The 13,588-nt window shown below is 35.2% G+C and overlaps 1 long non-coding RNA gene across 1 annotated transcript in view; it reads right to left on the bottom strand.

Moving 5' to 3' along the window:
- LOC150102824 (uncharacterized) overlaps nucleotides 1–12,852 on the bottom strand; it is a 76,392-nt gene extending 63,540 nt beyond the window's left edge. The window contains exon 1 of the long non-coding RNA XR_016548903.1: nucleotides 12,659–12,852. This is a non-coding gene — a long non-coding RNA (uncharacterized LOC150102824). The remainder of the gene's footprint in view (nucleotides 1–12,658) is intronic.
- Nucleotides 12,853–13,588: the final 736 nt, after the last annotated feature.

The raw sequence follows: 13,588 nt of genomic DNA, 5'->3' as shown, positions 1-13,588 counted from the left end.
AGTGATTCTGCTTGGAAAGACTCAGAGGCCCTATTTAACATAGATACTAGACGCCACCCTGATATTTCACTTTACATAATCTGAGCCACCAAAAATAGTTGTATTACGCATATCAAAACGCATTTACACGATGGGTTCATAGTATTAGATACTTAGGCAACCAAGCCTATCTTTAAACGATTTAATTTGAAAATAATTAACTCTAATTTTGAAAAGAAATAACTCTCTCACAGATCTAACAGGCAACTCAGGAAAATGTTTGCAGACTGGCACTGTTGAGAAGTTTGAAATAAAAATAGCGAATTATGACAACCATTCGCTTATAAACCGTCTCTGCCAATCATTTGAATTCCTACAAAGAAACTACCGCTATTATGATCTTCCAGCAGTAATATGCGACAAAACTCGATTCATTTCAATCGATGCAAAATCATTCGCCTACAGCAGTATAAAGACCACACTATCTGTCATACTTGTTTACTCTTTTATACATTTTATGAGGAAGGTGTCCTCGCCTACAGCAGATGAAATAATTGGAGATATGCAAAGTGTTCCTGGTACTGCACAAAATACCAGTAATAAAGAACATATTTGCAATTCGAGTATGATACGGTGCCAATGATCCTAGCACTAACTTCGGCCAACATTAGCATTTCTGCATCGCACGTCTGGCTTCCTTATGCAGTAGGTTATGCATCCACCTACGTGAGGCCATTTAACGTATAGAGGTTATCTGATAACAAGACGGAACTCACAACACCAAAGAAGGCGCCGACATCGATCACCAGCGGTACAGGGTTGTGTATAAAATAGGCCGTCATAGAAGTAATACGAGCCAGAATCGGCTGGCAAGGAGCCAGAAAATAACAGAAAAATGCTGAGCTTACTGAGTAAGTCATTTTTCTCCTCAATCTCTCACGGGATGATATGATTTTAATGGAGATGATGACTTTTATTGTTTTCGGATTTTGTTCTCAAAAACAAATTCCTCTGGGAAACCTATGTATTATTTCGAAACTTACCGAAAAATCTTCAGTTTATTCCAATATAAGATCAAGCTTATCTTTCAGTTATATCCACTTGCTGTTTTTCTAAAGAAATGAACATTTCGGCATTTTTTTTTTCAATATAAAACTGATTAAATTTCTTTCTCTCTCTGAAGAGGAATTGATGGAGGGGGGGGCGACAGTTAACTATTATAAGGCTGAAACAAACGGCTGCAGAACTGATTTTTCTCGAGAAATGTTCATTCATCCTGATGGAAAATACGGTAGCGTATTTTCTAGTAGTTTTGAACTCTGACAAGAACATCCGTAAATAGCTTTGACGAAACCCTTTGGTTGGAAGAAACCCGGGTTCGAATCCCATCTTCGAGAAGCGAAGAACATTTGTCAGAATATTTCAGTTCAAAATGAGTTAGCTGGTCACATACAGAGGTGGAGGGGTTTTCGGGAGATACGTAATTCCTGGAAACTCAGATTTTTTGTTTCACAACCAGAGACAAACCGGAATCGGAAATTACAAGGAATTTACATTCACACAAAAACATGTATTTAGGCATAAGCCTAACCACCTTATCCTAAATTTATGCTCACAAAATTTAAGGATAATTGGAAAGTTGTGGATATGAAGAGTTTGGAAGAACCTCGAATTATTATTATCATTATTTAAACTCTATCACTTGCAATTACTCTTTGTTCTGATCGATAGTTACGCTATCGATATGAGGGACTGCCTTGAATGTAAGCAAAAAAAAAAAAAAAAAAAACATGAAGTGGAATTCCAAAGCATATTTGCATTAAAATATGAAGTCTGACTGGCCGAGTTAGCGTACTAAATATTTGTGATATCAGGTGGGGGATGAATTTCACTGCTCGGTGCGAGACGCCCGCCCCGTTTATTGGAGCCCGGAAAGGTTCCATGTTTGGTCTATAGAGCAGGGCTTCCTGATTATGTAAAAAATAAATAAATAAAAGAATAAATAAAATAAAAAAAGTCCCTTATTCCACCTACAGTATAAATAACATTTTTTTAAAACTTTTTTTATAATTTTATTTTTTTATTATATAGCTTATTTACTTAACTTATTTTTAGAACTTAATTTTATTTATTATTAACTTATTAGTAACGTATTTTTATATAAAAATAAGTTACTTTTTTGCTAATTTTAAAGCTGTAAGACGAGTGAATTTACATGCTTTTTTTTTCTCACTGCTTTCAGGCTCAGTTTAAATTTATTATTTTATTAAGTTAATTAATTAAAAAAAAATAGACATCTTCTCAAATTTAAGTTACCTGATGTTTGACAAAAAAGTTAGTGACTAAACAGTACTTTACTAGGTTAATTAACATCATTTCAATAAAACCACATAGGTCAAAAATATATTAAAATATACAGAGAAAAAAAAATGCCACATATACTGTAGCTCTAAATGAAACGTTTGGAGCGCACTCCACGCCTTATTTATTTCATTCTCGACGTAACGCCAGGAGTACAACAATGACAGAACAGTAACTTCGTCACATAATGAGACTAAATAAAAATAACAGACAAAAACTGTATAATACCACATTTTAAGACGTTGGGTTTCTAAACTCGGATATTCACTGGAAAATCATCTCTTTCTTAGTAATAATAATAACTTTTGAATTTCTGACACCTGAGATATAATTTTGGAGTGCCTCAATTATTATTTATATGCTATTTAGACATAACATGCAGTAAAATGTGTATTATATAATTTTTATTAATAAAAATAAAATAAGCAATTTATTTTATTTCAAGTTTATTAAAATCTGATCCAATTTAATCAAAACTAGAATAAAATTAACTTTTAATAGTAATTTCGCATACCAAATTTCTTCAGACCAGAGAGGAATTAATATTATAATTTAAAACGGTATTGCAAAATTTTGTCAACAAAACTCTTATGGCATAGCGACAAAAATACTTTACTCAACTAATTTTCAATCTAACTGTATGTATGCAGATAACAGAATATACGTCCATCAGCAAGCTGTTATAACAGTTTACCGAATATACAGTATAGCTAGAAACTGTTCACATTTGAATTTTCAATAGATATTTCCGTTGTTTTCGCGGGAATTATCACGTGCATGACAAATTTCTTTTTCAGACAAAAAGTGTCAAGTGTTATAGTGCACTTTATTTTATTTTAATGCCACTCAAAATTTACTAAAGGTTGCAAACGGTTTTGATTCTATAATGTACCATGGTACATTATTGGTTGTATCAGGCGTAGACAAGAGGGTTAGATAATCTGAAAAGGTTTGCTCCAGAGACCAAACATAATGGTACTTTTTCAATCGCTTCAGGCGTCCAAAAAGCGGGGGGGGGGGGAATACTAGCGTGAAGCGATGAAATCATACGCTCCTAAAATTTCCAAATGGATTATTTTGTTATTAAAAGGATCCAATTAAAACACGTTTACAATTATCATTGGCCCTTCCCTTGTCCTGAAATTTTGCCCAAATATCTGGAATTTATCTTTTGCTATAAAATAAGAACGACCTTTAAAAAAAAAAAAAAAATTTCAGTTTTCCTCACTAATAAGTCATAAAATTCCACATCTTCCCTAAGTAGAGCACTTACTGTTTGGGATCATAAACAAGTCTCCTTTTCCATTTTGAAACTGGCAACATCATCCTTGCAGCATGACTGATCTTAATTTAATCTTTTTTTTTTTTTTTTGGTCCTTACGTATTGAAACAAAAATTGAGGTAGTTTAATGCTTTCGTAATATTCCAAATACCGAATTTCGATTAAATCGGACCTTCCAGAGTCTAAATATACATTGTTTATAATCTTTATAATAAGCCGAGTCGCTTTGTATTCATTCGTGTTTGATCAAAAAGCATAGCTTTAAATTGCCGAAATAAATAAAAAAAAAAACATGAAAGCTTCCTCGTTATTGAATAACTGGCGTTCAGAATTATCGATAAAATGCACACTCAAGCAGAAAATTTTGTTTCTATAAATTGTTGTTAACTACAAAACATTTTCCACGAATTATGAGTACATGAATTCTATAAAACAAATATGAAACTGATTCAAAGTAATCATAAAAAGTACATTTCGCAATAACATTGGTCTTATGAAGACATTCGGTTATCACAGCAATCCGATCATATACATCAGATTCCGCTTTACAATCCCCCTCCCCCAAGAGGTAATCAAGGAAATATGAGGTAATCGAGATGCGAATCCTTCAACAGTAGACTGTGACTCATTGAGATTTGGATAAAATATTTTTTACAACCGAGAACAAAATATTTTATCTGTTATGAATAATTTCTATTGAGTGAATCAATATCGCTTATTTTTAACCAATAACTAAGTTTACGTCACAAAATACCGCACACATATTTGCGTTGTAACAGAAACCGTCCATATGAGTCTCAGATTCCGAAAAAAACCTTTCGAGATGCCTCGACTGAAGTCACTGAATCCAGTCTGAAGGGAGCTTGAAAGAAACTCAGCCCACAGCTAATAGAACACTGAAGATTTTAAATATTATCTGGAAACATGATAGAGATAACAAATCGGTTAGTTGGCTCAAGAAGTCTCTACTAAAACTGTAAATGATTGCTGAACTCACATTCTAAGATGACTACGATTACAGAACTTATCGAAACGGCAGAGCAAGGAAACATCAAAGAAGAAGAAACTGGAGAACCCTAAGCCAACCTTTGCTAAACAAAGACTTGCAGAGACTTGCGAAAAACTTGATTCCGGTCTAAAAATTTAGAAACTGACGATCAGAATTTTGCTTGGGTCTTAGATAAGGACAGAACACCTTTTCATGCTACGCGGAAATATATCGAGTAAAGAAAGCCTCCTTAGTTCAGAAGAAACTACATGTGGTTTTTATATTACGAAGTTCTAAACAGTAAATCCTACAGCAGTTTTCTTTTGTATATTAAATAAAAGTAATTCCTTACATTATTTAATTCTAAATTTTCACTTCGTGACCATTTCTAGTGTGGTATTTTCAAACTGCATTTCTAGGAACATAATCTAAATTCATGACAACGAATCTACAGACTTTAGGAGATGATTTACGATCGCTGTATAGCGTACGACATAATATGCAAAGCCTCGACTCGTTTTGTCAAACTTTGAAACAAATATTGTTTTATCAAAGCCAAAGTGAATCCCAAATACCAAAATTTACAATAAATTTCGTCGAGCAAGATCGGAGTTGTTCGTTGATAAGGACGGAAAGACAGATGCACAAATATTATGATAATAATTAGTCAAATGAGTGGGATAAAAGGGATATTCCTCGAAGCTGCTTTATGCTTTCTATGATCAGGGCGGTTTCACACCAAGCAGTAAAAATGATAGACCATTTCAAAAATTCCACAAAGATCCATGTCATAGTGTGATTCGAACTCAAAGTAAGCAGGTTGGAAATCTGAGACAGTATCGCATTAGCCAAAAGTCACAGAGTTCGGCGTGAAATGTTTTTTTTTTTCTCGATGAAACAAGATAGCTCAAAAGATTAAAATTTAAAAATTATATATATATATATATATATATATATATAAATTTTTTATTTCATTTAATCAGGATATTTCATTCCCATTTCTTCGTACATGTTAAAATGTATAGTTTCTTATGGCCAATACTTGCTTTTTATAAGCCTCATTTTCTAATGACAGGGTGGTTAGCCTTATCTCCATATTTGCTTTGTCTATCACGACGTTCTATAGAGGTTGGATGTTTTGGGGAAAAAAGCAGAATTTCTGAAAGGGAAACCTCTTATTTCTGTACGAGAACTCACCTTCAAGTGAAAATGGCTTAAAATGTTTCTTGCATCCTAGAAGAAATTCGAACCAAGTGTGTGTGTGTGTGTGTGTGTGTGTGTGTGTGTGGAAGCGCATAGCATCCCTTTGGCTGGATGTCCTAGTTTCGGATCATCTATAAGGGAAGAACATTCACGAGACTTTTCAGTTGAAGGTGAGTTTGCAAAGTTAAAAATAAATAAATAAATAAATAAATATAGTACTTTGGGAACTTAATCCAATTTTTTAAGCATCACACAATTCTGAATTACGTTATGATGAACATTCAGTACATTAAGAGAATCATAGTAATAACTGGTTATTTAAGATTTAAAAAAAAAATGAACACACACACACACACACACACACACACACACACACACACACACACACACACACACACACACACACACACATTGAGCTACGAAAATTGTCTCCCATTTAATATACCAGCATTCATCATAAAGTGAGATTCAAACCTGTAACCGGTTGGTTGGCAACAGATACCAATCACATTTTTTTTTTTCGTGGAGACTTCTAACGGTATATAATGGCAACCAAATAGAATATTCAACACCTCCAAATGTCACCTACGGGAAAAGAAGGTAGCAGATGAAAGCTGTTCATCTTCTTTCACGCGAAGGATCTTCTGTATCCGAAATTCTTTCCGTGAGGCCAAACCTTCAGAACATTCTCCAACGCATTCACAATGTAGTTCGTAAAAATTGCCTCACAGATGTTCTCCCTGCACTTGTATTATGCGCCAAAACACGCGGCCAAAACAGTGTCAAGATATTCTTAGCCAAGGACACTCCCCAAAACCGCAGGATTTTATTCCTTCTTTCTTTTTCTTAAGCTGGACAAGCATCGCGTGAAAGGCAACTGATTATTCCGAAACAGCTTTCCAAAGAAGCACTGATGGCTGAAATCCCTACATACAACGGGGAAAAAAAAAAAAAAAATTGGCACGTTGAAAGAGATTGCCTAAAGTAACGAGTATATACCTTGATTTCCCGGCAAAAATAAAAAATAAAATAAATCTGTCCGGAATATTTTTTATCACGTGTGTATGTGTGTGTGTGAAGAGGGGACGTATAGCATCCCTTACGCTGGATGTCATAGTTTCGGATCATCTATGAGGGAAGCACATTCACAAGGACTTTTCAGCTGAAGGTTAGTTCGCCAGTCTCGTGTGGAAATGGCAGTATTTTCCTTTCCACAAACTAGATTAACCCACCCTCCACTTCTCGCGGAAAATAGGAAAAAAAAAAACCTGCAGAAAATTAAATATTAAAACTTTGATAGACTTACTGTTAAAAATACATCATTGTATTGTATTAATATATACAAAGGTTAGCATTAGAATCAAAGTTAATTTAAAGGGAGTCATATTTTTCAGAAAACGTGAACTATCAAGAAAATCTTCTTGATCTTTCGAAGAAAGCAACCGCAGCTTAATAAGAGAGGCAACGTTTAAATTATAAACTTTATACTAATACAAAAAGCGACGGGGAGCATGGTGCACGTGCAGTGAAGTGTGAGCATGTGCGTGTGTGTAGGAGAGAGAGAGAGAGATCTCGAATATTCTCAATTCTTTTTCTTTCCTTTTTTTTTAATTATTAAGGAAAAATGAGTAAATGTGTTTAAAACATTTATAAATTTGAGAGACTAAAGGAATGAAGACATTTGAAATTAAAATCAAACGGGAGGGAACTACAGGAATTCCCGCCTTCCTGGAAGCTATACTCCAACCCTCTTCTATGAAAGTGAGAACAGGATGTCGTAATATTACTACGCGGTCATTAAAGAGTGGTTGAAGGTTTTGAGGCAAGAAGTGAAACATGTAAATAATGTCTCTACTGGTGTTTTCTGTATATGATAATATCAGCATATTTTGCTGATATGTACTTGTAAATACGTCATTTGTTGACAGATAAGCCAATATTATACAAACTAAAATCTTAAAAGTACCCAAAACTTAAAAATGTATGAAATTATTAGCCGTTAGTGATTATTTAGAATGCACTTTGTTTTTCTTTAAGAATAATATTGATCTGTGAGCGATTATGAATTTCTTAACATTTAAAAAAAAAATCAGAGATATTTTACCATGAAATTCACGGTGCGAACTTCAAGCAACCTGGAGAAAAAAGCGGTAGGGGTGGAAGGGGAGAGAGAGAGAGAGAGAGAAGGGGGGGGGGGGATTTACGTCATCTCTACTACGTTTCCATTATCCATTTTGGCAACACATTAACAGCATAACTTCGACAGCAAGCCTTAATTTTTATTAAGTTAATTCGCCATTTTAAATTTATTGCACAAAAGGTCGTCATAAGTAACCGTGTGCCCTCTACAGGAACAATATTTATTCTGATGTTATTCGGTACGTCAAGCGTTCCAGTCATACAAAGAATAATAGTTGGCAATTACAGGCTTCGGTACAATGAAACTGGCTACTCACGTGAAAAAAAAAAGAAAAAAAAAGGAAGTTCCGTTGAACAGTCGCAACTTTTATCAAGCATTTATCTTTACTAGCAAGGAAGAAAATAATGAAATATGCAAATGTATCCTTTCTCGTCCTTCATTCTAAATATTAACAGGTTTCGTTGTCCGATACACTTACCTTCAGAACTATGCTCATCTGTGAAGGGAAACACTTCTACGAGAAATCCTGATGCCTGCAGATAGTTTAGTTAAAGCGTATTTGATGACAATGCTATCGAATTCACCAGAAACTCGTACACTGTCTTCTCTTAAGAGAATCTCGCGTGTTGTCTTCTGTGTTTTTACTGTTACTCTGCTGTGTTTGTATAATCCAAACGATCCGCGTTGTTAGCACGAGAAATACTGAGCGCAACTTATTGTTGATAGCGTTAGGGTAAAAAACCAGCCATAATCCCAGTTATATTGTGTATAAAAATCCATCGTGTTTCTATATCCACCATTGCCTCACTGTTGCTCGGCGACAGCAGCCGCAGCTTTTATGCGCGCGGGGCAATCATAAACGTGCAAATTGAGCTGTAATCACTATGCAGTTACGGAGTGAATGCCATCTCTACTTCAATTAACTATGGCACAGACTATCATTTCGTGATAGTTTCTCTCTGTGAACCGAGGGTAGGTCTTAACAAAGAATGGTTCATGAGTTAAAATGGCATTTAAAAGTAGATTGTTGGATAAGACCATGTTTTGCTCCGCTGAAACACAGTGATTATTGCAATTTCAATAATAAGCTTGGCTATTTCATAAGCATTATGACTGGAATGAATACCAAGCCTACGGTAATTTACAGGACCTCGCATAGTTAAGGAATCTTAAAGAAGGCTAAACACTATTATAGACGGGGTGAGTGAACAGTATGAAGGTTGTGGCTTGTTCTTCTACTTTCAAATGAACGCACCATCGTCCCAAAATATTGTTACCTAAGGCACTGCAACAGTACGATTTGGCAGAGGGAACAATTGTCTCTCGTGCGATCGAACTGTCAGCCACGGCGGTGATTAATGAGTGGCGAGTAAGGCAAAGGAGATAATTTATTGTTCCAGAAGGAAAAACAGAACTGCAATCGGACCTATAAGTATCTGTTATCTTGGACATGATATCAATAATAAGCATGCCGTAGGGGTCCGCTGAATGCTGTGTGCAGCTGTGCAACAGTTCGCAGACGCCAGTGCATATTTTACCTTCAGACTGATACAGGCTGCCTCGCTCCAAGGGCATCTTAATAAATGGATGGACGCATCTAAAATTCAAACCACTCAACACTGAACTTCAAAAATGGACGCTTCAGCCCCTTTCGAGACGCCGTGGTGTAAAGCTGTCCGCTTTGCATTCGTACACACAAGTACACCCTAAAATAAATATATATAATAATAAAGGATCGCACTTTTAATTACAAAAATAGACAAACTAACGGAAATGGGTTTATTTTGAAATGTGCCAGGGCATACGAAGGGCGTAGTACGTGTATAGTCGTGTGTGTTTTCCCGACTCTTTTTTTTTTATTATTATTTTGTAAAAAGGGGGAGGGTAATCCGACTTTCTGAGAGGGTAGAGACAATGTCACTTCCCTATAAGATTGGATAACGTACAATCAGCGAAAAACTTTACAGAAGATTCTCACATTCCAGAAAGTAAACCATCCGGGAGAGCAATTATCAGGATATACTCGTCTCGGAGTTTTGGTTGCTCTGGAATAGTTTTAAATAACCCCAAACAACAACTTATTAGAGGAAAACCAATATTTCAACTTCAGCGAGTGAAGTTTGGTCGGTTGTATTAACCACAGACATTAGCGTACCACCTACAGCGAATAAAATTGCTTAGATACTAACTAATCAAGCTTATGTTCCTTTTTTAAAAAAAAATAAAAAAAATTACGGAAGTTGCAACTAGAATAATAAAAATACAGGAAGGAAAGTAAGTGCGAATAAACTTCAAGTGAAATGTTTGATTGCTATCTAATACTTATTCATGGAGTTCTACTTGAATTACAAACAAAGAAGGTGAGGGGGGGGAATAGACAAACAGACAGACAGAGGAGAGAGACACAACTTACTTATCATAATTAGCCAATATTAAATTGATAAAATAAAGAAATTCTACTCTAACGGTTCTGTTCTTGCATGTTCGTCAAAGCTCTCTGCTATCAATTATTGGGAATTATTATTCCCAACCTTTAGGACCCATTTTTTCAGCACCTCCATTAGTTTAAATATGCCTGAATATTTTAGTAGTATTTAATGAATACATTAAGGAAAATTAAGGAGAAACGAACAGAAGACAATTTCAAGCTTCGTATATAAGAGCAGGTCCGCACGGTTAGCCTAGTGGCTTTGCGCTTCACAACCATATGCCTGGGGAAGGAGTGTCCTAGGTTCGATTCCCGTCGACGACGTGAGGAGCTCAAGGATTTTCCTCAGCCATAGCCAAGTTAGCCGGTCTTGAGCGCGGACAGCAGGGTTTTTTCCCCCAGTTTATCTGGGGGGTTTCATCCCACAAGCAGGCAAACCCGCCCGGTGAACACACGCAGATTACAGTCATGAATACCGCCCTTAGGGGATGCAGCAGAGGAGTGGCGAACCCACTGCATTAATACGCCAGAAACCTCTCAGTAGGAGGGGACTCAACCCCTCCTAGACGGATGAGAAGGATAGGATAGGTATAAGAGCAGAAATAGAAATCGAATATAAGCATTAAAAATAAATAAAAGGTAACATATATAAGATCTGTGTGACATTGGAAGACAACTGTTCTCTTAGTTTCCTGTGCCGAAGATATTCAAAACATTCACATAAATTATCAATTGGCATGGATATAAAATTTGCCGAAGAAAGAACGAAAATTCAATTTATCTCAAGGCAATTTTAAATCTGGTTTTGAAAAAAAAAAAAAAAAAATCTGAATTTCACTTTTACAAATACAAAAAACTCTTAAATCTCGGCTCAGAAATGGATAAGGATTTCGGCGAAGAAATATAAATAAAATGTACCAAATGAAGGCCAGCTTGAATAAAGTGTACTTGTAACACAGGAGTGACAGATTCAAAAATCAGGAATGTTGTTGAATATTCAAGTTCATCACTGTTGAACTAATACTCGATCGCTTGACGCCAAGTGTTTTCGTCAAAAAAAAAAAAAGAATTCAGTAGGTGCTACTTTTCTTTTTTCGTGTATTTTATAATTAGAACTTCAAAAGTAAGCCACATTTTATTATTAGAAATAACAGAAGAAAATGTTTTATTTTTGTGGATTGTATAAATGATCGAAAGGGCTGTTAAATGTCACAGTTCACTAATATGCAATACTTCATCTGATAATTTCATTTTTATTGATTCAAACAGAGAGAGAGAAACAAGGCACACTGAAATAGCACTTTAATTAGATTCATTCATCAGCAGCACTGTTATTTCTGGAATGAAATAACAGTGGTTGGCTTCGTTGGCCTATTGGATATCGTCTCCACTATCGCTATTTGAATCACCCGCTATGAGACCATCACACTCTGCTTATTGGAAGCCTGAAGTGGCTTGAAATAGTTCCGTGTTTGATCTCTAGAATTAGGTTTCTGGAGTACCTAAATCTTACACCACTCGTGATGCAAATGAGTTATGTAATCCCCAATCATTCTACATCTAATAGTTTTACAAACTTTGAGATGTGGGATTCACATAAAAATATATAATATTCTTATTGTGCATTTATATACCAGATGACCGACCATCTTTATAGTGCAATACACCCAACTAGAAAAACCTAATTCAGTATGATGCCTTATTTAGCATTCGTACATCTTCCAGGGAGTCCAAGGACTCATCGAGGGAGGGCACCTGCTCTACAACTCTGTCTTCCCCATTCAATCACCAACTCACCGCAACTACACCAACGCCATCTACCGCCGACCACCACTCGTATTTCCATAGACAATCACAAACATCCATGTTGTCCACGGAGGGTTTCGAACCCGCAGCCTTTTGGCTGACAGCAGATACGCTATCCACTCGGCCAATCAGGCCAGCTGTGTGTGTGTGTGTGTGTGTGTGTGTGTGTGTGTGTGTGTGTGTGTGTCCCACCAGTCGGCTATGCTAAATGATTAGGAAGGAAATAGATACTGAAAGGCTATGCCAAATGATTAGGAAGGAAATAGATACTGAAAGGCTATGCCAAGGCTGGTCCATAATACGCGAGGCTCTTGGGGGAAAGGCGGGGGATTTCTGATACATAATACATCAACGGGACAAAAAATGCTACACAAAGGACAGTTTCTCTCTCTCTGATTAAAATCATTCTTCTTATTTGTTTTAGGAATACAATCTAAGAAGAGTTTCACTTGAACAATATAACCAGCTTACCTTACGAAAGGATCTCAATTTATTCTCTTTAATTAAAATAACTCTGCATTTAATCCGAGTTTAATTTGGTTCTTGATAACGTTAACTAGAATGGAAGCTTTAAAATATTTATCCCGTTAACGGCTTAAATATGGAATATTAGTAAGATGATATTCAAGTGCTCGGAGACCAAATCAAATTTGAAATATCACTTAACAAACAAATAGTAGGCGTGTTATATTTACAATTTACGGAGATTTAAATAAATACTGGCATGATATTAGCATGTTTTGAAATTCAGTAAACATGTTTACCGAATTCACTTCAAGTGTTACATAACCAATATTTTCTAATTGAGCCAACCAACTGAAGGCTACCATGAAGTCCCCCCCCCCTTCACACACGCGAGGTAGATCTTTATGAAATTAGAGATATTAAAATAAGTAATTATAAATATATTATTATAACACAATACTAAAATACTAAAATTCTTTCGCTCTTTTATTACTTATAAAAGTAATAAATTATTATAAATATATTATTATGTATTAAAGTATACACTCTTTTAATATCAATAATAATATTTGCTAATACTTTTAAGAGTATATAATTAAAAATAAATATTAAATTAGAGATTCAGGGGAAAGAATTATTGGAAGTGAGATTATATGTGACAATTTGTGAAAAAAAAAATAAAATAAAATTCCGAAAACAATACTAAATAATTAATGGAAAAGCCATTATGAAAATTATGAGAGTGGAGTTTTAGCATTTTATCTATATATTTATCTATTTTATTATTTTTATTATATAATTGTATTCATAATATTTCCTGAAATATCCAGTCTAAATTAAACGAGGCCCAAATACGAACAAACAGTTCTTTTTTTCCTGGTACATGCACGAGACTCGGAGGAGAGGATGAGACTAATTGGCTTCGCAATGGAAGGT

This window comes from Typopeltis vanoorti, chromosome 10, assembly GCF_054136105.1.
Source record: "Typopeltis vanoorti isolate ZY-2024b chromosome 10, IOZ_Tvanoo_1.0, whole genome shotgun sequence".
In the NCBI taxonomy this organism is placed as follows: domain Eukaryota; kingdom Metazoa; phylum Arthropoda; class Arachnida; order Uropygi; family Thelyphonidae; genus Typopeltis; species Typopeltis vanoorti.
The sequence above is the reverse complement of the archived record's forward strand: the minus strand, read 5'-3'. Positions and strand labels throughout refer to the sequence as shown.